We start from the raw sequence: 25,320 nt of genomic DNA, 5'->3' as shown, positions 1-25,320 counted from the left end.
ACCAAGGATTTTGATAAAGTATGTCTTGATTTTCAATTTGCTCTTCTCTTCGACTATATATACTGATGAATTCCCTCGAGCCTTTCAATCTGATACAAACATGGAACTTGGGCAATGCAGAATAATATCGAGCACAATGTATAATTTGAGATCAGAGTAAAATGGGTTCAGACATATTGGCTTCCCGACCGAATCATAAATCAGTATGTTTCACTCCGAGACATTTTTCAGCTGAAGAAAGCAACATTTTTAATGAGTGCAATCCCTCAAAGAGTGCATGTTTTTCAATTCACACCAAGAAGACGAATTCCGTTATACAGTGATGCAATTACAGGTAAAGAATGCCGGTGCGTTGTTGATTGATTTAGCTCGTTGTTCAAAGCCATTTGCATGTAATAATTAAGATCCATATTTTATTCGCTGGCCCACACGGCTCGTGAACAGACGTAGAGGTTAAATATAGTATTTTCCTAAAGATTGCGTGCATAAAATAAAAACTACATTGATACAAGTCACGGGGGGGGTGGGTGAGTTAAGGGACGAGGGGGAGTTCGAGGAAAAGTTCATTCCACCCCTCCTCCATTGCACTCTGCAATGCTGGTTGTAGACGATAATTCTCCGCCTTTAGGAAAAGTGAAGGAGGTTAAAAGGACTGAGTGCCAAGCTGGCACCCTCTTCTTCCAAGTTTGTTGATTTATTTACTTTATTGAACTCACCTTTTGGGCAAAGGGTGGGTAGGGGGTTGAACTCGCCCCAGCACTTCAGCAGTTTCAATGTGGAGGGCGAAAGCATCAATGCATGAGTAATGCGCTTCAATATCAATTCGTATTGTCCTCCCGCCCACGGGGAAAGCAGGAGTTCATGGCTTCCATTCTCTCATCCCTAGAAAGTAGACAATGCTAGGGAGGGAGCAAATTAACTCCATCCATCATGGGCCAAAACGTGGCAGAGTATGATTGGCTCCCCCTGGTCATGGCAGGGCAACGAGGGCCAGAGACAAAGGCCCATCCATCGCGTATTATGAAGCATTGGTTCCCCCGTCCATACATACTTTCGTTTTATCCTTTTTTTCGTATTGTTTGTGTTAATTTCATGTTTGCAAACACTGGGCGGTGAAAACGTGTCTCTAGTGCTTGCACATGCTATACCCGTGCACTTGGGACCCTGAGTTTTTTTTTGTTTTTTTTTAAACATTTGGGTGTTCAATTGCTTTTTCCCAAAATAGTGATAGCTTGCATTGCGCAATGGACACTCACATTTTATGACACACCTCGAAATTGTTCGAATGGATTTTAATCAAACCAAGAAAGGGGTGTCGAATGACCAATGTTTTAAAAAATTGACTATCCGTTTTGCGATGTAAAAGTTATTTTTGGAGAAAACAAATTCCCGTGGAAACGTCCGTCACTCCCCTCCATTCACTTTCTCAGAGTAAAACACGAGTTCGGAGCCCCCCGTTATACCCGTAGAACTGTTTCCATGTTTTGCACGAGATCTGGCCCGCTTCTTGTTTTCTCTCTTTATACCTGTTTCCCTAAATTTGCTGCATACTAACTTGGTGAAGGGAGGAAAAAGTTAGGAAGGAGATATAAGCCAGTGCCTTCATAGTTTTGGACACGATCTCTCTCTCCGCTTTGATTGGTAGCAGAGCATGTTATAGCAACAGAGCATACAACTCTCGAAAAAGTGGAACAGGCAAAGTTCATGATGGTAAACTTTTGAACAGATGTGGTCACAGTGGAATATACCAAAGTATGAGTTAAAAAATGAGTGTATCCAATTTGAACTCCCATGGGAACATATGCTTATTGGAATTACAGCGGTCTTTAGACCATTAAAGTCTTGGGCCTCTTTTATGGGCTTTGCCGTAGTGCAGCGCTGCAGGCCTCCCTGTGGCGCTGCCCTACGGCAAACGGAAAGGCCAGGAATAAGTTGTATCTATCTGATATGGCGCATTCCTGTCCTTTTCCCCTGTGCCAGCGCACAATGGGCTGCCGTGTGCCAAGGCAGGCTCCTTTGTACTATGGTGCAAGGGTGCCTGCATTGCGGGGATGATTGATTTTGTGCAGGAAGAAGTTCTTCCTGCACAAAATCAATCCATTCAGGCCCTTACTTTCTCTACGTGTGCAGCCAAGTGCAGCACACAGAGAACCAGCATTGGCATAGCCAATAGGTCTCGCCTTTGGGGCCTTATATGTATTTAGTTATGCAGCACAATATCCTTGGTGCAACATAATCAATGGTTGCATTGCTAACACTTATAAGGTCCCAAAGGCGAGATCTATTGGCTATGCCAATGCTTGTTTCAATATGGTGTGGATTCAGTGACTTAATGTGCAAGATGTCTCAATGTCGATGCACTTAAGTCAATTGATAGGATCTATTTGAAACCGTGCATACACTTTAAAACAGGACCTGAACCTCAAGCATGGCAATGCTCTTTTACTGGAGCCTTTAGTAACCATCCTTTCACCTACACGTGGAAGGTCTGCTCCTCACAAATCAGGTAGAAGGAGGCGCACATGTTTCAGGGCTCAATAGTCTTGTGGAGAGGGGGCAAGGACTAGTGGTTTGGGACAGAAAGATCCTTTTGCACAAGGATGAATAACTTTTTATAAAGTTGTGCTCTTCTGTAACAGCACAGACAAGCTGCATATAAGCCACGACGGGCCTTTCCTGCATGATACTGCTCAGAATACTAATGAAGAAGCCTCATGTTAACCAAAACTGTGGGAAAAAGCATTTCTGAACTCCACTATAGGCCCAATGAATATCGATTCTGGAGTCTGTTGAAGGCACCTCCCACTATCATCTCCCACACTTCCTAGAACATTAGGGACACATTCAGATATGCATGGCACATCCATATAATGTAGGCTTATTTTCCAAACAACAATGTTAAACAACTCAATCTGGCAAGAAGCAAACACAACTGGAACCCAGAAACGAGAACTAAAGCCTTCAATCAGGAGATGAGGATAAAGAAACTGAGGAAGAGGAGAGGTGACATAAGACGCGTGGAAATATGTGGAGGGGTATATTCTGCAGCATTGTATCAGCTTCAACACAGCAGGCTGAGAGCTAATGGCAATGAAACACCCATATTGCAGAGAACTGAACTGACCTGAGCTGTAGTCTACTGTACCGAGTGGGAAACAAGAGATTGAGAAGGACAGTGGAGCAGAGGAGCAAAGACGGAGACAGCAACAAAGACAAGGGGGTTACTGAGAGATAAAATCGATAATTTGTCCTCGTATTAATCTTTTTTGTTAGCACGATGTATCTATATTCATATGGATCTTATAAACCACGTTTATTAGTTATGATGATACCGGAATCCCCTTTGTATGTTTGCCATTGTAAAATACTCGCTCGTACGTAGACGGAGACCCAAACAGACTCCATTTTGTTTGTCCATGTATTAGACTCGAACGGTGGTCATGTGCCATCCTCAGCAGTCAAGTAAGCCCTGTTAGCTGAGTTACACAGACAGCTGAATTCATTCTATTCTTTCTTGTTCTGGGACCCAAGGTCGTATCTGGCTTCAGAGGTGATAAGCGCATTCCTGGAGGCGCCGTACTCGTGCTCCCAGGCACCGAGTCAAAAGAGAGTCACCCCCCCTGACCCTCCCTAATATTAGCAGAAGCAAACTTCTAATGAGCTTTGTGTGCCATATATGGTCTTTCCTTTTAACCACTGTGCCTACCAGTAATTTTCCATGTAAGGCGTGCTCATGTAACTCGCTGAATTTATATAGGCCATGTATTGTGTGTGAATCTGCAGTCTTCTCCACGCACTGGCTGGGTGACGTCGGAGGGGCTCCTCTATAGAGTATTGGTTTGTTAATAAACGATTGACCTTTCTTCACTGCCAACTGACTGATTATTTGGTAAGACGATATGTGGGGACTATTGGTAGGTATAGCTCCATTGTGATTATTCTGTAATACGTCAGTTGGCGACTCTGCTGGGACTCTGCGTTTTGGGTTGTCCTCCAGTAGTACGGGGTGAGAAAGAACAAACAAAGGGTCACTCTGGTCGAGCGGGTGGACTGACTAACGATTCTGGCTGAACTCCGCCCTCATGATCAGAGAGCCCCAGCTGCTAGAGATCCCTCGCCGGAGTCCTACGGGCGTAGCCCAGGAGCTGACCGTGTTGGTCTTCAGGAGTGGGCAGTGGAGAACGCGCAATCATACCTGTGTGCACCAGGTGAGTGTATTAATTTGGTGTTTTTGGATAGCGCTGTTGAGCGGCGTCTTGAAAACAGTTAACTGTATTTGGTTGGTGGTCGGTGTACCACGGAGAACTTTGGGGGTCTGACGGTTGGCATTGAGGCTGCACGGGCAGACGCTTCACAGACTTGTTTGGTGAATAATAGAGGTTGCGATCGGACGCCTTGGTGTGGCCCGTGTGGTGCTCACCCTGCCGGACTGTTCTCAGAAAGGCCCGTGATTGCAACTGGGTAGCCTTTCGGACACATCTGAAGCAGCGCTAAAACAGCGGGCTCAGTCAGAATAGTCCTGAAGGTGAACCAGGGAGATTACGGGATGGTCTGTAGGCCGGTCTGTGGTTAACTCCTGTCTGATGGCCTCTTGGTAGTCTCCGGACTGCCTGTTTCTGGTATCTGTTGGTCTAGTGATTAGAAAACATACGAGTTCTCCACGAACGGGAGTCGACGGGCTCCGTTCTTTGGTTGTTCGATTCTGAGAAAGGGACATGTCAATGTAAAAATTGTATGTTTTGTTCGTCTTTTGGTGTGACAAATTCTGTTTGAGAAGAGATTGAACGCGAATACAACATGGCCATGTTTGAGAGCATGTGAGTGGGTGCATTGTGATGAATAAAATGTCGTGTTTTAGTAAAATATGCTTTGGATGTTGTTGCCGCCGTAAGAGCGGACGATTGGATGAAAGTCAGCCTGCCCCACCAGATGGCAGCCCATATTTTGATATGTATGTAAAACATGGCCTTACGCCTATTCTGTTTATTATTTATGGCACAAGTACACCAAAGATAATATAGAATTACAATGGCCTTTAACTGGATCATTTGACGAGAAAAAGATAGAGTATTTATAGGATTGAGTGTTCGCCAAAAGAAGCCGGCAGGCAATGTTCGATTCTTTAAAACTGTGGCAGAAGAAGGTGAAACGCCGTCGTATTAGGGAAGATAAATTACTTACAGTAAAAAATGGTCAGACTATAATCCAGAAGGCTGTAGCATATGATAGGGAACAAATCGAGAAAAATGTTGAATGTATAGATAGGCAGTTTAGGTTGCAGGTAGATAAAAGTTACACCGCTTGAACGGAACCAGAAGATGAAATTGAGGATTTATTAGATGTGCGCCCCCCGCCTCCTTATGCTCCGCAACGAGTGTATCCTGCGATAACACTTGTAAATGCCCCCGCCTCGTTTGTCCCACAAGCCACGGCCCCGGCTGTTGCTGCTGCCTCTATGCTTTTGGGGCCAACGTACACTCCTGCTCCCCCGCTATCTGCCACGAGCACTTTATTGACCAGTGGTCTGTCACCTCCCATTATGTCCTCTGTAACAATAGCTTCACCAGCCTTGGCCTGACCTTCCCTGTTGGCCACATCGACTTCCGCCCTGATTGATTCGACTCCCTCCCATGCCTCAGGGACTTTGGGCACCCGGCGGCTGTATACCCGCAATTCGGTGGGCTCGAGGGAAAAACAGATGGTGATAGATCAAGCATCCCAATGGGTGCGGAATGCCATTTACACGGTTACAGATATATGGGGGACCATGCAGGATTATGAACCAGTTCTGCAGCAGCATGCTTTAGAAACTATGGCCAACCGTTTAATTTCCCTATGGAAGCAATGTTTTGCAGATGGCAGAACCCCACAGGTCCTATATGACATAGTGGACCGGGCACACAAATTTGAATTAGGATTAGAAGATGTATATGGGAACTTGGTTACCATAATGAAGTATCGAGAAAGGTTGTTCACTAAATGCCCAAGTTGGGATACTCAACATCCCATGCGGAAGTACATCCGATCTATCACCCTGAAATTCCCGAGGTCAGAGATAATGGTAATCAAGTTATTCAGGCCTGTGTCAAAGCCCGATTCTAAGAGCAATGGATATATACCCCTTGAAAAAAGAGTGAGGTTCTCTCCCTAAAATCTCAGTTGCCTGACCCCAGAAAAAATCCCACTGCTCATTATAAAGAACTTACTGAGGCTGCCTTATCGGCTGTAATGACTTTAGCTGATGTTGAATTATTTTTTGGGTTACTGGTACCTGTTGACGTATGGCGACAGGTACATGATCATCCTCACGTTAATGAGTTGGAAGGAACATGGGACCAAATTAAAGACTGGGACAAGGATCGGAAACCCGGAGATAAACCAAGACAAGAAATCTTGGCTTTGCCTAGGCGAATCATCACGTTTATGCATTCTTTAATTCCACCTCGGAAGGTGGATTGGGATAAACTAACTGCTTGTAAACAGAAGAAGGACGAGAGCGTATCTGACTTCTTTACTCGAATTGAAGGGGTGTTCATCGATTTCAGTGGGCAAGATTTGTCAGTGGAAGGTGGGGTAAGATTATTTGTGAATCGGTTTGTGACTAATCTGTTAACTGAAATATCTGCCTGGCTCCAGGCAGCTGAAAGCACTTGGACCACCTCTACTCCTTCTGGTATTTTGAGTATGGCCCAATATTATGAACATAGAGAAAACGAGAGCAAAGATAGATCTGACAAGAAGGTGAAGGACCTTAAGACTCGAGTGTTATTACAGCAAGTAGTCAGAGGACGGGGTAGGGACGCTGTAGGACGAGGAATGGTTCCAAGAGGGTTGGGGATAAGACGAGGAGGCGGCCCAGCCGTTGCATTAGGAGCAAACCAATGTGCTTACTGTAAACAGGAAGGGCATTGGCGAGCTCAGTGTCCTTTCCTCCTAGCACAAAATGGAGCTGTGAGAGGTAGAGGAAGAGAACCAGGAGGAGTTGATCGGGGTGACATGAGAAGAGAGGAAGCAACTCAAGGTGAGGCGGGGGGAATTTGTTTTGATAAACCAAAAGGAAGACAGTACTATAATGAGGACTGTGGAACAGGAGGGCCAGATGGGTATTATTATGCATAGGACAGCCACGGACAGAGCAGGGGCCGAGTGGCAGTACCCGTCGATCAAAAAGGGCCTTATGTTAAGGGACAATTAATGGGAACTGTTGAGGACTTTCTGGTAGACATGGGTGCAATAAATGGTTCAATTGCCCGTTCACTGGTCCCAGGGGCTGCTCTGTCCGGGCAAGATAATATTTCAGTCGGGTTCTCTGGAATACTGGTAGTGAGCCCCATTTCTAAGTCCCTTCCGCTTACCATAGGTCCAGTCACGGTGGATTCCCCATTTTTGTTGACGTCACATTGTGGGGAAAATTTATTGGGACTGGACCTGCTGAAAAAATTGCATGCAAAGATTTATTGTTCTCCGGATGAAGTATATTTAACTATTCAACCACCTGGACAGCACACTCGGCAGGGTTTCGCGAAATGAACCCCTTCCTCCTGAGTTGGCTGTAATTCCATCTACATTGTGGGCGACTGGTGATACGGACGTTGGCCTTTTGAATATTCCACCAGTCTCTATTACTCTAGAGCCGAATGTTCGTTTGCCCCGTATTCCACAGTAAAAGATCTCACCGGCTGGTGAGAAGGCATTGTTGACAATCACACAGGATCTTATTGACAAAGGTGTGGTGGAGGAAACGAGTTCCAATATTTGTAATAGCCCTATATCGTCAATTTTGAAAAAGGCCTTCTACGGGAAGTGGCCCCGATTATGCCGATACTTATCGTTTTGTAATTGACCTGCGTGAAATTAATAAAATAGTGGTCCCTCAATATCCTCTGGTTTCAGATATTACAACCATTCTTACCATGATTCCCCCAACAGCTAAGTTTTTCTCCATTATGGACTTGAAGAATGCTTTCTTTAGCATTCCAATACACCCCGATAGCCGTCAGAGTTTCGGCTTCTCGTTATCTGGATGCAGCTTTAGATTTTTTGCGCCCTTCGCAGCTATACAGAAAGTCCTAGTATTTACAGTCAAGCTTTAAAAGTACTTTTAGACAAATTGATTTTGCCCCCAGGGAACGTCCTCCTCCAGTACATGGACGACTTATAGGTAGCATCAGATACGGAGGACGGTTGTAAGGTAGCTACGGTTAAGTTATCGTTGCACTTAGCGGCTAACGGTAATAAGGAGTCTCGTTTGAAGTTTCAATATTGTCGACAGGAGGTGACCTTCCTCGGTCATCTACTGTCGAAAGAGGGGAGGAAACTAACTCCTGAACGTGTGTCTACTATTTTTAACATGCCTGTCCCTCGTACTCAAGGTGATGTTCGTGCATTTCTAGGTATAACTTCTTACTGTCGCCAGTGGATTCCTAATTTTTCCCTTCTTACTAAACCTCTTTTGTATTTAACAACTAAGGATGTGCATGAACCCTTACTTGGACTGATGAATGTCAGGAAGCCTCTGATTCTTTAAAAACTGCTCTCTGTTCGGCCCCTGTGTTAGGGACTCCTGATTACCGGAAGCCTTTTGTGCTTTATGTACACGAGGTGGACCGTTGTTCGCTTTCAGTGTTAGCACAAGGATTTGGTGATAAGCAAAGGCCTTGTGCTTATTTCTCGGCAGTATTGGATTATGTTGCCAGAGCACTTCCTAGCTGTTTGAGGGCTACGGCCGCAGTGGCCATCCGACAATCGGAGGGACTCGTTCTAAATTCTGACCTCACAGTGATGGTACAGGACGCTGTGGACACACTTTTTAATAAAACTAAGACTCAGCACCTTACGAGTGCACGACTTACTGGATATGAATTAACTTTATTTGCTCCCCATATCACCATAAAAAGGTGTGCCACTCTGAACCCAGCCACGTTACTACCTCTCTCTTCGGATGAACCAAATACAAACATGATTGTATATTTCGGACTGAGGAAGAGACGAAGGTAAGGGTGGACCTCACAGACACGCCCCTATCTGAACCCCAAGGGGAGTTGTATGTGGATGGCTCTTGTTTCAAGTTGCCAGATGGCACTACAACAGCTGCTTAGGCTATTACTACTCTTTGCACTTTAGTTGAGACTTTTCGGGTTCCCTATCATTCTGTGAAAGCAGCTGAGTTAATAGCACTGCTGCGAGCCTGTGAATTGAGTGAGGGATTGGAGATAAACATTTATACTGATAGCCAATATGCCTTTGGCGTGGCTCATAGTTTTGGGAGGCTGTGGGCAGAAAGGGGATTTCTCACCTCACATGGCCAGCAGATACAACATGGCCCTTTGATCTTAAGGTTGCTAACTGCTTGGACACTGCCCTGAAAGGCAGCAATTGTGAAATGTAGTTCACACAAGACCATAGTGGATACTGTAGGATAAGGGAACGCTTTCGCTGACCGAATAGCGAAGGAGACAGCTAGGGCGTAGGTGTCTTCCCATGTATGTAACTTCAACTAGATGGGTTGAGGAGTCTGATCTATTTGATAATACCATGGAAAGTGTCCGAGAAATACAGAAAGAAGCTACCCCTGCGGACTGTCCCGATGGGAAAATGAAGTGGGGAGGTTGGATGATAATGGTTGTTGGATCGACTTAAGTGAGAAATAAAGGTGGATGCTTCCCATTGCATTTGTTAATGCTGTGGTAACTATGGCTCATGGAACAGCGCACGTTGGAACAAATGAAATTTGCGCTTTGTTAGACCCAGTTTGGTATAACCCTAATATTACCAAGACTGCAATTCATTTAGTTCAAAATTGCATGGTTTGCCTGTGACATAATCCGGGAGGGTGGGAATCTGTCCTTGGTGGGAATTTTGCACCCCCCATCCTTGCCTTTCGAAGTGCTTCAGATGGATAACATACAGCTTGAGAAAGTGAATAATTTGAAATACGTTTTGGTGGTGGTTTGCGCTTTTAGTAAATGGGTGGAAGCCTACCCCACCAAGGAAAACACTGATCTGGCCACAGCCAAAGCCTTGATTAAGGAGTATTTACCAAGATACAGATTGCCTAGAGTGATCTGGTGAGATAACGGGAAACACTTTAATGCCGATGTTATCAAGCATATCTGACATGGATTACACATCAAACAGAAATATCATGCTGCTAGGCATCCTCAGTCTGCAGGGTTGGTTGAGATATATAATGGAAGTTTGAAACTGAAAATGGTCAAAATCCAGGAAAGCACCAGGTTGAAATGGCCTGATGCGTTGCCCTTAGCATTAAAGTCTTTGCGGGTCACCCCCATTCCCGGTCAGGATTGTCTCCCTATGAGCTAATTTTTGGGCGGCCAGCAAATGTTTGGGGCGTTCCACGACCAAGAAAGACATTTTCGAGAAATCGATTATCCAATGATGACAGATTATTTGTATACTTTAACTAAAGATCTTCGTTCTATCCATCAACAGGTGTCAGATACGCTGCAGCCCCTGCCGGAGGGTCCCGGACATCGCTTGAACCTGGTCAATGGGTGTTGGTAAGGAACTATCAATGGAAATCTAGCTTGGAACCGAGGTGGACTGAGCCAGTCCAGATTCTGCTCGTAACGCGGACAGCGGTGAAAGTAAGCGGGCGGAAACATTGGATACATGTTTCCCATCTGAAGAAAGTACCTTTTCCGCTTCCAGGTGATCAAACAAATTCAGAAGGAATTCTGACCCCAGAGAGTGAAAGGGTTCCTTGTGTTGTTCCTTTTTCTGACGCCCAAGAAAGTGAGAAAAGGCAAGAGGAAGGAGCATCAGGCGCAAAAAGGGTCTCATCGTCAACAGAGAAATTGACCCCTGAATCAATTGCCCTGGTTGTTGCACAAGAAGTTCAGGATAATCAAGGTGTCACGGATGCCACTTCATCTGCTTTGTTTGTTGACCAGGAGTTACCTGGTCATGTTCGCTACAACTTACAGCCCCGAAAACAACGCGGTACCCCCGATGAGCATGGCAGGAGATAGGGAGAGACTTGAGTACTAGGGCTTTACTAGATAGAATGAGGGTACTGAGCGATACACTGGACTGAACACGTTGAGAGCTGTACATTGTATTGCTCTGTTCAGAGAGAAAGACTATGAAGCCGAAGAAAGGGCCCAGGTTGCAACTGGACACACTACATTATTGCAGAGATCTGTTTTCTCGTTGATGAACGATAGGAGCCTGCCTGTGAGGCTCTAGACGGACACAGGAAAGAAGCACCCTCTGGCAGGTTGGACTGCGTCCCTCAGTGTAGTTTGGACATTTAGCTAGAATGTATTCCTTTGGTTGTTTTATTCCCGAGGAGGAATGTCCCCTCGCTTCTCGATATATGCCCACCTATGTACCTATGTTCTCTTCCTGGACAACATGTGTGAAGATTGCTTTTGTAATCACTATCGCTGCATTCTTTATCATAATAATGAGTGTGTTTTTATATTTAGAATTTCACCATCCCATGCATACTGTGTTAGGAACTACTACACCACCGACTGAGCATTATTTTCTTACGTTAGCCCCTCATAAGGAAAGACACCGTCAGACTTATGTTAAAAATGTATTTGTAGAAATGTTTCATCAAACGCATAGTGCGACCAATACGACACTTTGTTGAGTTTGTGGTCTACTACCCTCAGTGATGCATAGACATGATCTTTTTAGTTCACTGCCTTTATCTTATTTGGGAAGTTGTGAGGCCTGGTTTAAATTGTTGTCGATGATGTACCTACATTATGTGGCAGATTCATCTGGATACTCTGAGCGTGATTATGAAATTATTTTGGCCTATATAGAGATACACCAGGGTTTTGAGGCACAGGGGAATAATGGAGAGGGATCATTAGACCCAAATGTCTGCATGAATCTATATACCGAATATGAGAATGTTACATGGTTGAGAAGTGAAATCCTTGATTTTGCAGAATTTAATTTTACTCAATACTTTCAGCAGTTCCAGGATCGGAATGTTACAGATGACAAAGCTATCCCAGTGCCTATATTGATAAGCACCTCCGCCTTTTGTGTACAGGGAACTGGCCACATTTCAGTAGGAAACAGTCGTTGTAATTATACATATCGATTTCGCACCTTTAGCAGCCCTCCATTAATAACACCCCAAAATGTATATTTCGTGTGTGTTGAGAATGCTTACACATGGCTACCTCAGGGATGGATGGGTCGGTGTTATTTGTCTTTTTTGTATCCACCAGTCTATATAACACCCTCCAACTATCATAAAGATCATAGATTAGACGAACAAAGTTTGCCTGTAATATGAGATAAATGGGAATTGGACACATCTGAGATAGATCAGACTGATACTCCTGAACAACACTTCATTGACATTGTGAAGGGAGTATTTACTATCGGGGGCCCATCATTACTAGTAAAGAGGTAAGGCGGCTATGCAGGGTAGTCGAGAGAGTTATACATACCATGGCCGGTAAATTAACTAATTTGACGGTAGAGCTTCAAGCTACGAGACTCGTTTCTCTTCAAAATCGTATGGTGCTAGACATTATCTTAGCAGATCGAGGAGGAGCCTGCCGCGTGATTGGCAGCTCCTGTTGTGTGTATAGCGCTGACTCTGCCCCTCTGTCCATTTGGCTATTCACAAATTGCATCGTTTAGCTTCTGAAATTCATGCTGACACAGGTACCTGGTCCCTTTCTGGGTGGTTTTGGGGTCTATTGTCTACCTGGGGTTTGAAGATCCTGATCGTATTAGCGGGTATAGGAGGTGTCATCTTTACCTGTTGTCTCTGCATACACTGTGGACGAGCTTGTTGTTCTTATTGTGTATCCAAATTAGCCTCCTCCATGACAGAGCCCTCCCCGACTAAAATAAAAGCCCAAATGGTCCAACAAGAAATACAAGAAATAATGTAGATATAAGGGTATTTTTGAGGATTAATTTCCTTTACTAGCTACATAATGCTAAAAGGGTGATTCTGAGGGATGAAATCGATCATTTGTCCTCGTATTTATCTTTTGTGTTAGCACGATGTATCTATATTCATATGGATCTTATAAACCACGTTTATTAGTTATGATGATACCGGAATCCCCTTTGTAAGTTTGCCATTGTAAAATACTCGCTCGTACATAGACGGAGAACCAAACAGACTCCATTTTGTTTGTCCATGTATTAGACTCGAACGGTGGTCATGTGCCATCCTCAGCAGTCGAGTAAGCCCCGTTAGCTGAGTTACACAGACAGCTGAATTCATTCTATTCTTTCTTGTTCTGGGACCCACGGTCGCATCTGGCTTCAGAGGTGATAAGTGAATTCCTGGATGCGCCGTACTCGTGTTCCCAGGCACTGAGTCGAAAGGGAGTCACCCCTCCTGACCTTCCCTAATAATAGCAGAAGCAGACTTCTAATGAGCTTTGTGTGCCATATATGATCTTTCCTTTTAACCACTGTGCCTACCAGTAATTTTCCATGTAAGGTGTGCTCATGTAACTCGCTGAAAGTATATAGGCCATGTATTGTATGTGAATCGGCAGTCTTCTCCATGCACTAGCTGGGTGACGTCGGAGGGGCTCCTCTATAGAGTATTGGTTTGTTAATAAACGATTGACCTTTCTTCACTGCCAACTGACTGATCATTTGGTAAGACGATATGTGGGGACTAATGGTAGGTATAGCTCCATTGTGATTATTTTGTAATACGTCATTACAATGGAGAGAAAGATGGTAGAAGTAATACCAGGATAGATGGATGGCTGGCAAACGCATACTCTTTACAGATGCTGGTAAAATTAGGGGTTGTCCAATTTAGGCATCCTCTTTTTCTACTGTAACCATTATAAATCAATCCCGATAAGTAAAGTCTATGTGAGGCGTTGCATTAACAGATGAGTGACTTTGGATGGTAGCCCAAAAGCCATCATTCTGGTATTGTGTTATGAGCTAACCAGTTTACGTATCTCCTTGGCTTCTTGCAGCTACGTCCAGCTGTCATGGTATTTGGATACACGTATGGATGAAATGTTGTACTTTGGCGCTTGGTGATGACTTCATCAGCCTTTGGCACATAAGGCCTTCAACATTTTCCTCTACCTTATTTTGGCAAATTCTTGATTTGAACATTATTGGTGAAACTTTGTATATATTAGATGTGCAAAAAGCATCTCGATTACTAGCACTGCAAGCATGTACAGAAAACCTTATCTATAGAACCTCCAGATCCTGCTGCCTTTGCGGGACACCTGCAGCTACTACCATGAGGGAGACACAACCGCATATAAAAATGGTCATTCTACAAACAACTCATTTTAGGCCAATTTACTGTACTGTTGCAATAGTACCAGCATCAGCACAAAACAAGTAGCATGGCCCATAATACTGCAGTGAAAGTCCGAACTGGCTTTGGTACAGGCCCAGAAACAGGTGTTAATGGTGAACAATTGGTGACAGAGGAGGGCCAGCAGGTAGTGCACTACTGGGACCCAAAGGCACACCTGAGGGAGCCAATAGCATCTGGAAAGGTTGCAGCATGTCCTCCTTGAAGGCAGCCATATGCTGCAGGGTGAAGATTACACAGGGAATTCAGGGCACGTTGGGACCAAATCTGGGAATGACTCGGAGTTAGAAGAAGCCGGACCATCGAGGGCCACCCTTGTGACTTCTTGCCAGACCCAGTGGGGCAATGGGGAAATACCACTCTTGGGTTTGTGGCATTTGTGCTGCCTTTTTGACCTCGACTTACTAGAAGACTTCAAGCAGGAATGGAATTCCATGCAGGAAGGACTTTGTGATCGATAATAAGCCTGGTGATTTGGAGGGGACCTCCATTTCAAACATGCCCTCTTCTAATGCTCAGCAAAATGACACTTCGCCTTTGACTCTACGATTGGCTCCGGGGCATGACACTCCACTTACTGCATAACTGATTCATGACAGGAGACCAAGTACCATAGCCACAATTTGACAGAACCATGATAGACATTTGTTTTCTGCCAAGTGTTTTGGGGTCAGGGACATCTTCCTTGGCACGCTGTCTTTGAAAACATGTTTGCAGTTCTCGGAAAACCACAAAAGTTGGAAGTGGAGCTCCGGATCTACATGTAGAAGTGTGGAAACATTGAAAATAATGTCCATGCACAAAGGTGGCACTTATATGTGGCTTCTCTCGTCACTTCCTGTGTGTTGTAAAGTTACAGTGGAGCCATAACACTGCACCTAATAGAATACGAGGAGCCCTAATGAAAAAAGTCAAGACTTAGTCGGGTGCCTGGGATATTGTTAAGGGGACGAATCTACAGTAAGAAGTGACCATCAGAATCCTGCCTTCAGGGGGCCATCATTATGGGCAGTGTCCCTCAGGGAAATTCTAATATTAGTGGAGGGTTTGTCAGATTTTACGGCCAAAGATCATTTTATAAGAGTTATTTCTTCCCACAAGAGCTCAGACATGGGGCCATCATCCATTTGCATCTGCCTCCCTTGCTAAACAAAGAAATAATTCAGAGTAAATCTTCTAGAGGATAGCACGGCGCTGCTAGGCTTCAAAAAGTTATCCAAGGACAACTTTCTATAAAAAATAAATAGTCTTTCAAAAAACCTTACCTGAAGTGCTAAAAAGCAGAGTTCTGTTCAGGGACCCCCTCAAACCCCATGGTGATAGACTTCTAAAGTATGGTGCCGGAATACAGCACTCCCTTATCTCACCAACTGAAGGTTTAGTCTTTTCAGCCACAGAGGATGTGCTACTGACCTGTTTCTGTGTACATCCTTTCAGGCTTGTTGAAGTCTCACACTGCGGGACTCCGCTCCAAAACCTCGGCCCCGCGCGAACGTAGGAAGTAGAGCCGAGAGGAGTGTGGGCAGAGAGGAAGTGCTGGGGAGAGAAAGGGTACAGTGAGGTGAGAGGAAGGAGGGGGCAAGAGATTGGGAGGAAGGATACAGAGGGAGGCGTGGCTGGCAGAGAGAAGCCAGAAGGAGTGAGGAGCAGAGTGGGGGCCAAGACATGCGCAAAAGTTAATTGAGCGGGGGAGCAGGAGGTGAGCCCACGAGTGGTGCGCACGTGCGCGCTGGGGAGAGCAGTCTGCTCTTTTTGGAAGCACATACTCATGCTTGTGGCGCGCCCCTGTGCGCTCCCGCAAGGCGTATGCCGCAAAAAGCATGAATATGTGCTTCTAAAAAGTGTAGGACGATGGCTAAAGGTCTCCTAAGCAGCGCATGCACACTAAATAGGCGAGACATAAAAATGAAAGCTTGAGGAGAAATGTTTTCATTTCTCTTTGTTGCGCCTCCCTAATGCTACCCCTGGGGTGTGTCTGACTCATTCCCAGCTTTACAATGCCTTGTAAATCTGGGAATATGTCAGGTTCCATGTGTGTTGGTGGGAACACCCACAGCAACACCCATGGAACGCCCCTTTCACAAAGTTTTCTGTATGAATGGGGCAAATATTTATAAGGCCATGAAAAGTCACGTAAAGGGCTTTACATGGCCTTATAAATATGCAGTGGCACATTGAATCACCTGAACGTCAAAAAAGTGACGGTCTGGGGGTGCAAAGGTGCTGATAGGGCCTAATAAATGAGGCCCTTGGCCTTTACACAAAAAGATCATATTGATCCTTCAAATTGGGGGGGGTGGAGGGTGGGGCTAAAAGCAGAGATCAAAAGGTTTTCATTTAGTATTACAATATGAGGAATCTAGATGAAATTTGGCAAACATTTAGTCTTTTTTGATCTCTGTTGGTATGTAAATTTTCATGAAGTTCCATAGAGGAAGGTCAATGCTAAAGGGGGATAAAATTCATATTTACATGTGAATAACTTTGGTATTGTTTAATAATTGTGGCTAGGGCACATGACTCACTGGCTTAGCACAGGGGCACAGCTTCCATTGGTGCATGTGCGTTGGCACTGTGGCCCATACACTTGTGGGACCGACTCAACTCTAATAATTGCTGTATAATTCAAATAGCAGCAAGAGGGCCATTTTCTGTCTTGAACTAGGGCCTATGACACACTGGCTAAGCTAGTGCATGAGCTCACACAAAAATGAGTGAGGGCAGAGACATGAAGATTATGGAACACTAGACATTGGCAGCTGGGGCTGAAATACAGGAGCTGAGTCTTCCAGCTCAGGCGGAGATGGACGTCCACTCAAATCAACAGAAGGACTGCATCGAGGGCAATTTAAGCAGCCAGCTGGAATGGTACAACGAACATTGCAACAGCCTGGTTGTATGGTTCCAGATTGCTTAGTTCGCTGACTGTGACTGGCATTCCCTGCACCTTTATTTCGTTATTTCAGTTCTCCTTGTTTTCCCTTCCTCTTTAGCTTCATACTTCAAAGAAGGCTTTTGCTGTCACCTTAGTCCCTGGGGGCTAGTTGGCCCCAGGGACCCTCAGTATTCAAAGGGATAATCCCCCAATTTAGAACGCGCCACAAGATTCTATTTGCAATAACGTTGGCGCCGGTCAACAAATCTTCGTGAAATCTTCAAAACTCGTGGGGTGCTCCGGTACGCTCCTATCCTGAAAGTTGGGGGGTGATTCGTCAAGTGGGGGCTGAGAAAAAATGGGGGTCCCAAAACATGTTTTCCCCATGTATTTTCCCATAGGAACCCTTAGCCGCAGCTACAGCCCGAACTGCTGAACGGAATTACACCAAAATTGGCAAAGAGGTAGTCCTTGCTTCAGACTTGTGCCCTTTTGTGAAATGTTGTAAATCCGTTCAGTAGTTCCTGAGAATATCAAAAGTAAAATCATATATATATCTATGGCCGCGTAGGATCCGCGCACCCTCCTGATGACAAGCTCTATGCTAATTGGCTATCAACACTCCAAACCAGGAAGGATTGGCAGCCATCTTGTGTCTATGTAGAACCGAGGCACAAGTAAGCAGAAAAAAATGTGAAAAACGCGAAAAGTGGGCAGGGTAGAAACACCAATTTTTTTTTTTTTTTAAGTTGTCAAAATCTGCGCTGGGTGAGTGGATCCTTATGATAAAAAAAACGAAGTGCGGCCTCCCGCGCTTTCTTGGTTATTAGCCCCCGGGGGGCCAAATCCTGGGGGCAATACTGTTTATGTAAAGGGGTCCCAGAGGGGCCCCGCAGCCCCGGGGACAGCCATCCAAAGGAGCTTTTTTCAATTATGTGCAGGGGGCTTCTCAGGCCCCCCAGCCCCGGGGGCATTTTTCAATTATGTGTGGGTGGCTCTCAGGCCCCCCAGCCCCAGGGTCCACCACCCCCGGGGCTTCATAAACATATGGGTAGGGGGGCTCAAAGGCCCCCCAAGCCCCAGGGACCACCACCCCCGGTGTTAAATATTGCAGGGATTTGTTAGCATGAGCTGAAAGCCATTTTGTATTTCTGGCAGCCATCTTGTTTGCTATGTGCTGCCACATGCTCGCCATGTGCTCTGTCCTCCCTCAGTCTTGACTGCTCTTGTAATCTGCCTAGAAACTGACTATATTTAGCATCTTCCACCTTCGCACATGTTTAGAAGGGCCTAGCTAGTAGAATGCACCTGCTTCTCTAGTATAACTGTCAGGCTAATTTTGCTGCTGTATGGAGAAGTAACGTTCCTCCCACTTTGTTGAGCAAGCAGATATTGCTTGCCCATCCTAGGCATTTTGCATGCTTACATGTGCCAGGACTGCCCCTTGGTCTTATGCTGACTATGTAACCCTAAGCATATATAAGGCCTCTGTTTTCTGTACTCCTTAGACTGCCTCATTTAGTTGCTAAGGCTTCTGTGTGACACAGTCTCCCTCATCTGAGGTGAATAAATGCATTCTTTTTATATTTCAGCTTCTGTGCCAATTTCTTCTTTTTTGGTTTAAAAGGACCAAGTATCAGTGGGACCCCTGAGAAGGTTTCTATTTTCTACACCGGGGCTTTAAGAAAAGATTGGCGGGAGCGCACGGACCCCTGCAGCACAGGGCACCGCCACCCCCGGAGCTTTTTTAAAAAGAAAATACTCTGTGTGGGGGGTCTCAAGCCCCCCCACACACCCCGGGCACTGCCACCTCCCTGGGGCTCTAAATATTTAAATTGGGGAGTCTGTGACGGACCCCCCAGCCCCGGAGACCACCACACCTAGGGCTTTGTGGATTGTGGGAGGGATCCTTGTCGTGACCCTTGGGACTGCCACCCCCAAGGGCCAGCTCCTGCAGTGTACCGGGGTGCCTACCCCCGGGACACTGTAGTTTGCTATGGCAGGGCGGGAGCCGTGTGGCTCCCACCCTGCCATAGCAAACTTGGTTTGAATTTTGAGAGAGCAGGAAAACCTGCTCTCTCTTTCAAAATTCGAACCAAATTGTTTTTCCACATGGGGAGCTGCATCTTAGTATCTTTCCATGTGGAAAAGCAATGCCAGCTCTCGAGAGAAGCGTGAAGCCGGCGGGACCGTGTGGGGATTAGGGACCCCCCACGGTTCCCAATGGAGAGGGCCAGCCCCTGGGGATGGGGTCCCTGGGGCTGCAAGTGGCCCGGGAGGGAGGCCACATGGCCCCCCTCCCTAAAATAAAAAAAAAACACAAAGGCTGGCCCCGGGGGATTGGATCCCCGGGGCCATACGTGGCCTAAGGAGGGGGGCAAGGCACACCCACTCCAAAAAAAAAGTTAATAAACAATATGGCCATGCCCCAGGGGATGGGGTCCCCAGGGCAGATTTTGGCCTCAGGAGGGGGACCACGCCGCCCCCTTCCCAAAATAATATAAAAACAAAATTTGGGGGCAGGTCCTTGGGGATGGGGTCCCCAGGGCCAAGAATATTTGGAAAAGAAGGGGGGCCACGCAACCCCCCTTCTTTAAAAAATAAAACTGCATGGCACAGCACCAAAGGCCAGGCCCGCTCCTTTGAGCACACTGTAAATGCGCCCCCCGGCGCGTTTGCAGATGAGGAAAAAATTCCACTTGAATACTGGGGGTCCCTGGGGGCCAATGAGCCCACCAGGAAGCTCCAGTATGTGCCAGGGGGCTGCGTTGCAGTGAGGTGTTCTGAGGCCACACCCCCTTTTACACCTCTCTGCAACCCAGCTCTGTGGTCCTTAATGGAGGTAGCTGGTGGGCTAGTTGCACCCCAGGGACCCACAGTATTCAAGAGGAGTTAATCCCCCAACTTAAAACGCGCCATGGGGCGCGTTTGCACAGTTTTGAAGGGAGGGGGCGGGGCCTGAGTTAACATGTGTGCAAACACACCCTGTCGGGCGGTTTAAGTTGGGGAATTATTTCCTCTTCAATCCTGAGGGTCCCTGGGGCCCAACAAGCCCACCGGGTACCTCCGGTAAGCGCCACGGAGCTGCATAGCAGAGTGTTGTAAAAAGGGGCGTGGCCTCTGAACACCTCACTGCAATGCAGCTCTCTGGCGCATACTGGAGGTATCTGGAGGGCTAGTTGGCTCCCAGGGAGCCTCAGGATTGAGGAGGAATTAATTCCCCAACTTAAAGCATGCCACAGGGTGTGTTTGCAGACATGTCACTTCAGGCCACGCCCCTTCCTTCACCACTGTGCAAACGCGCCCTGTGGCACATTTTAAGTTGGGGGATTAACTCTCTTTTAATACTGAGGGTCCCTGAGGGCCAACTAGCCCAACAGGTATCTCCAGTATGAGCCAGGGAGGTGCTTTGAAGACAGGTGTTCAGAGGCCGCGCCCCTTTTTACTAACCCTGGGCGTAGTTCGCGTAGCCGCACTCCGCGACGCTACACGAAGACGCTCTTGCACTCCGCGAGCTACACGTAGCTCCGCGGACATGCGTAGTAGCTTGCTAGACCCGTTTGCGCGCCGTTTTTCGTCTTCGGGAGCGCGGTGCGCGTGTTCGGGGCGCTGCCTGCATGCTCGAGATAGCTAGCGCGCTAAGTTACTCAAAGAGGTTTGTCCCGCCCGCTTGCGTTCCCTTATTTCCGGTTCCGGGTCACAAGTAACGTGTTCGCGTTGTGTTAGACATGTTCGGGAACTCATCTTCTCGTTCGCACTGCCAAAGTGCGTGATCGCGTCAAATATCGCGCGAACTTACCGCGGCGGTCGCGACGGGCGGAGCCATCTTCGATTTCACACTCTGGCTATGGTTTTGGGCCTACTTTAGCATCTAACTCCTATCTCTTCCATCCTGGTCTTTTCACTCAGTTTTTCTAACTTTCTTTACTTATTACCTATTTCTCTCTGTGCCTAGGTTTATATTTCTCATTTTATTTTTACTTTTACAACTTTTTTTGCAACTTTTCTCTTGTTTTATATTACTTCCTTCTTTTACCTTGCTTCTTCCTTCCCCTACCTTTTTGTCTTCAACTTTCCTTCTCCCCTCCACCCAGAACCATGGTGAAGGGTGCCAGCAGCATCGGCGGCTCAAAGGGCAAGGCGGCTGTGCTGAAAAAAACCCGGCTGCCTTGCGGCAGAATGCGCCCCGCAGGAGTGACGCCCCGCCAACTTTTTGGGGAGGAGGAGGTGGCCGCCCTGGTCTTTTTTATCCAGCGCCACCTCCCCTTGACTTTGGCAGCAGGCGGCAGGCCCGGCTCCGGCTACCAGCGCATTGAAGAGCGTCTCCGGCGGTGGGCGAAGGTGCGCCGTGCAGTCTTCCGCTGCTCCGGTATCCGGCGTACCCACCATCAGCTGTCCCACCGCTGGGCCGACATTTTGGACCGGGAGCAGGACCTGTTGGACCTGCTTGGTGTGGAGGTTGTGGGTCTTGGTGAGTGGCTACCCCAAAAATAAAGTGTGTATATATATTATATATATATATATATATATATATATATATATATATATATATATATATATATATATATATATATATATATATTATTATATATATAGTTATATATATATATATATATATATATATTTATATTTATATTTATATATATATATATATATATATATATATTATATATATAGTTATATATATATATATATATATATATATATATATATAGTAGTATAAATATTGTTATTGTATCTTTGTAAATATTGGCTGAATAAGTAACGCGATGACTGTTGCTCCTAGTTACATTTCCGATGTATTCCGGTATATCTACTGTAATTGTATGACAGTGTTCTTCTTCTTCACTGGCTCTTGCGTGTTGTTTCAACTTGGCGCTAGCTGTTGCTGGTTATTGATGTGAGATTTTCTTTATTGTAGAGAACTGAAGTTAGTTAATGCTATTAATATAGTCTTGTCCTTCCTTTGTCCGTCACTGAAATAGCGGTGGATGGATAATTGTACGTAGTTTGCATATTGTAGCATTTTTTTCACGGCCTTCTCTTCTGCATGAATCGAATCCTCCTCTGGCAAAGAATGCTAACGTTACTTTGTTCTTCTTACCTCAGCCAGGGCCGGCTCTAGGCATGTGCAAGCTGTGCAACTGCACAGGGGCACCAAACTTCAGGGGCCACCGCACCAATAGATATCCTTAATTTAATAATACTCTAAGGATGGATACATATTTGCGTTGCGGCCCCTGGCATGGATTTGTTGCCTCCGGCTCTGTTCCACTGTAGCAGTGTTTTTTGCAATGATGTCTATGTTTCACAGCACTCAATGTTTTTCTCTTTGTTTATTATTTTTTACATGAACCACAGAACCCAGGGGCAAGCTGAATACAGGGACCGAGTCGGCGGGTGAACCACCACTTACACAGAGCTCCTCTACTGAGGATCCTGCTGCTGTCCCCAGTAAGTCCAACAGTGCTTGTTTTTTCCTCTGTAATGTGTCTGCTTTGGCAATTGACAGCAACCAAGTATGCATCCAGAATGATGTTTGTCTAGTATTTTTGTAAACGTTAGTATACCACTACTAGTCTTGTGGGTACTATTCTATCTCCTATGGAGTTATATACATATTACACAACTATGTATGCACACGAAAATTGGATGTTGGTACTGATAGGCAGGTTGGACCTTACTTACACCTCAGTAACAGAACTCTGAGGAACGCACAATTCACTGAACGACAGCCTATATGGCCTGAGTCATTGGTCAATTATTCAATTCACACTCCTGAACCCCAATACCAAGATGCCGAATGCTTTTAGTACACAAACCGTTACCTAAGAAACCCCCTTTTGCTCACTCACTCGTGTGAGTCTCCAAGACAACAGACACTGAAAATAAACTTCAGAGTCAAAGTGGTCATTCAAAAGCTTTATTTTGTTAGAAGTAAGTAAGTAACATCAATGTTTTTAAGTTGTTCCGTCAAATACGTTGAAGGGCCCACCAGAAAAAATCCAGAGTTAAAAAAGGCAGAATAAAGTAATCAACATTTGTACAGCTACTAGTTCACAATAGGGAAATGTGGCAACTATCGGAGACCTCTCACCAACGTATACTGGTCAGATATTCCTCTTTTTTTGTAAGCTATGGAAATGTCCGCTTCGTAGAAGGCAATCTTCTCATCTGCCGAAAACTAATGACAAAAGTGGTGCACGTTAGACAGTATGAAATACATTTATGCCAGTTTTATGCAGCCATGCTAAAAAGAAGTTGTAACCTGTAAGCAAACTCTATTCCACAATCCACATAGAAAACTTAAATACGGGCCCTTTTACTTTCCCACCTCTTCAGGTGTATGCATTGAACAATGATGTGTTGCCTCAGAGCGTCTTCTCGTACTGCGCAACAAGCTGCGAGTTAACATGCGCAAAACTGGATACATTGATGTACAAAGGTTACATAGTTCACTTCCAATTTCCAAGGACTAGAGTAGCAGGACAGATGAGATGAGCTTGGGTACCATACCATAACAATGAATGCTAATATGTGTATAGAGTCTGCTGTACTATGCAATGTGGACTCCTACTGATTACGTACGTTGTACTTAACTGTTTTGAAGAACTCCATTCTTGGTGAACAAGTACAAAGGGGGCTGTGCATCCATCTAAAAAGGTGTACTTATTTTTATAGGTGCAGAACCCTTACCATCGACCAGTGCCGACGGGGACAGCGGCGCAGCTTCAGCGATCCCGGCGGGGACAGGAGGAACAGAGGCACCTACACCTACACCAGCAGCAGTGGGGGGGGAGCCAACAGCGGCGGGCGATGGTAAGTTACATTCAATAGTGATCTGCATTACTTGGTGGGAGGGGAAAACTTTCTCACTGTACTCTACTGGAAAATATATGATGGTTACCTTTACTTGTCATTAGCATGCTAAGCATTACCACTACAGTAATGCAAGTGGCTGATAGCAGTCGGATGCATGGGTTGTTGTTAAAGCATGTAAAGGGGAAAACACAGCTGCCAGCGTGGTTGGGAGACACACCCAATACCGGTGGTTAGTGGATAGTCTCAGCAGCAGCGGTGTTTTGGGCAAACCCAAAGGCAAGGGAAGGAGGGGACGACTGGGTGCATGGGTCGTTGCTGGTGAAACACAAACCAAATAAGGTTTGTTGCGCGGTATAAAGTATTATAGCCTTTACTAGACATGTACTACTAGCTGCCCCCTGTTAATTAATGTTACTTTGAGAGTGTTCCCGCCTTCCCGGAATCAGAGTATATAATACAAAAGGAGATATGAAAAAGACAGGTGTTCGTTCTAATGTGTGTGACCGTTGAAGTACACCCATGCTAATAGGGCAGGCATAATGCCGTGCCAAAAAGTCCAAAAAATTAATAGAGGCTGTAGAATGTTCAAGATAGACGCAACACAATTTTTTGTACTCAGCTTGCTTGCTAGTGCTACTGTGCCGCCCACTATGTGTTGAATCAATGTTGTGTTCTTGATTTGCGGGGAGTTTGGATTACAACAATTCTGTTTCTTTCTTTATAGTTACTCCTTCCCAAAAACCAACAAGGAAGGAGTTGGCAGTCCGGGCCCGGCAGCGGAAACTGCAGGCAATTGTAGAGGCCTACCGCCGGCTGGTGGATCAGGCCGAGGAGGAGGAGGAGGAGGCGGCGGCAGCAGCTGCTGCCTCTTCCAATGCCCCGGGCCCCAAGCCTGCAGGACTACGTCGCCGTGGTCAGGCAGCCGCCCGCCGCCGCGTTGTTACATCTTCGGCGGCCCCCCCACAACAACAACAACATGCATGCAAGTGTAGGTGCCGTGATTTCCAAGCGAAGATTCTCCGCCGGGTAGCGAGTAAGTTGGAGGAGGAGCGGAAGAAGCTGGAGGACGGTATAGAGGAGCGTGTGAAGATACTGGTGGACAAACACCTGAAAGCCCGCCGGCTTTGAAATGGACCCTGTTTTTTGCCCCTTTTTAAATCCTTTTGTTGGTGGGTGGGATGTGGGAGTTGGGGTGTACATTTGGGTTGAAATTTGGTTGGGGTTAGGGGAGGGTAGGGACAGATCTGGGTCAGGGGGTTACATTTGTTATATATTTTATTTTTCTATTATCATTATGAAAATATAAAAA

General features: G+C 45.9%; 1 long non-coding RNA gene across 1 annotated transcript; it reads left to right on the top strand.

The window, feature by feature from the left end:
• Window positions 1–22,548: 22,548 nt before the first annotated feature.
• On the top strand, window positions 22,549–25,067 carry LOC144753514 (uncharacterized). The gene is made up of 3 exons (XR_013594395.1): window positions 22,549–22,643; window positions 23,871–24,008; window positions 24,736–25,067. It is a non-coding gene; the product is annotated as an uncharacterized LOC144753514 (long non-coding RNA).
• Window positions 25,068–25,320: the final 253 nt, after the last annotated feature.

This window comes from Lissotriton helveticus, chromosome 5_1 (genome assembly GCF_964261635.1).
Source record: "Lissotriton helveticus chromosome 5_1, aLisHel1.1, whole genome shotgun sequence".
NCBI classification, from domain to species: Eukaryota; Metazoa; Chordata; class Amphibia; order Caudata; family Salamandridae; genus Lissotriton; species Lissotriton helveticus.
The sequence above is the reverse complement of the archived record's forward strand: the minus strand, read 5'-3'. Positions and strand labels throughout refer to the sequence as shown.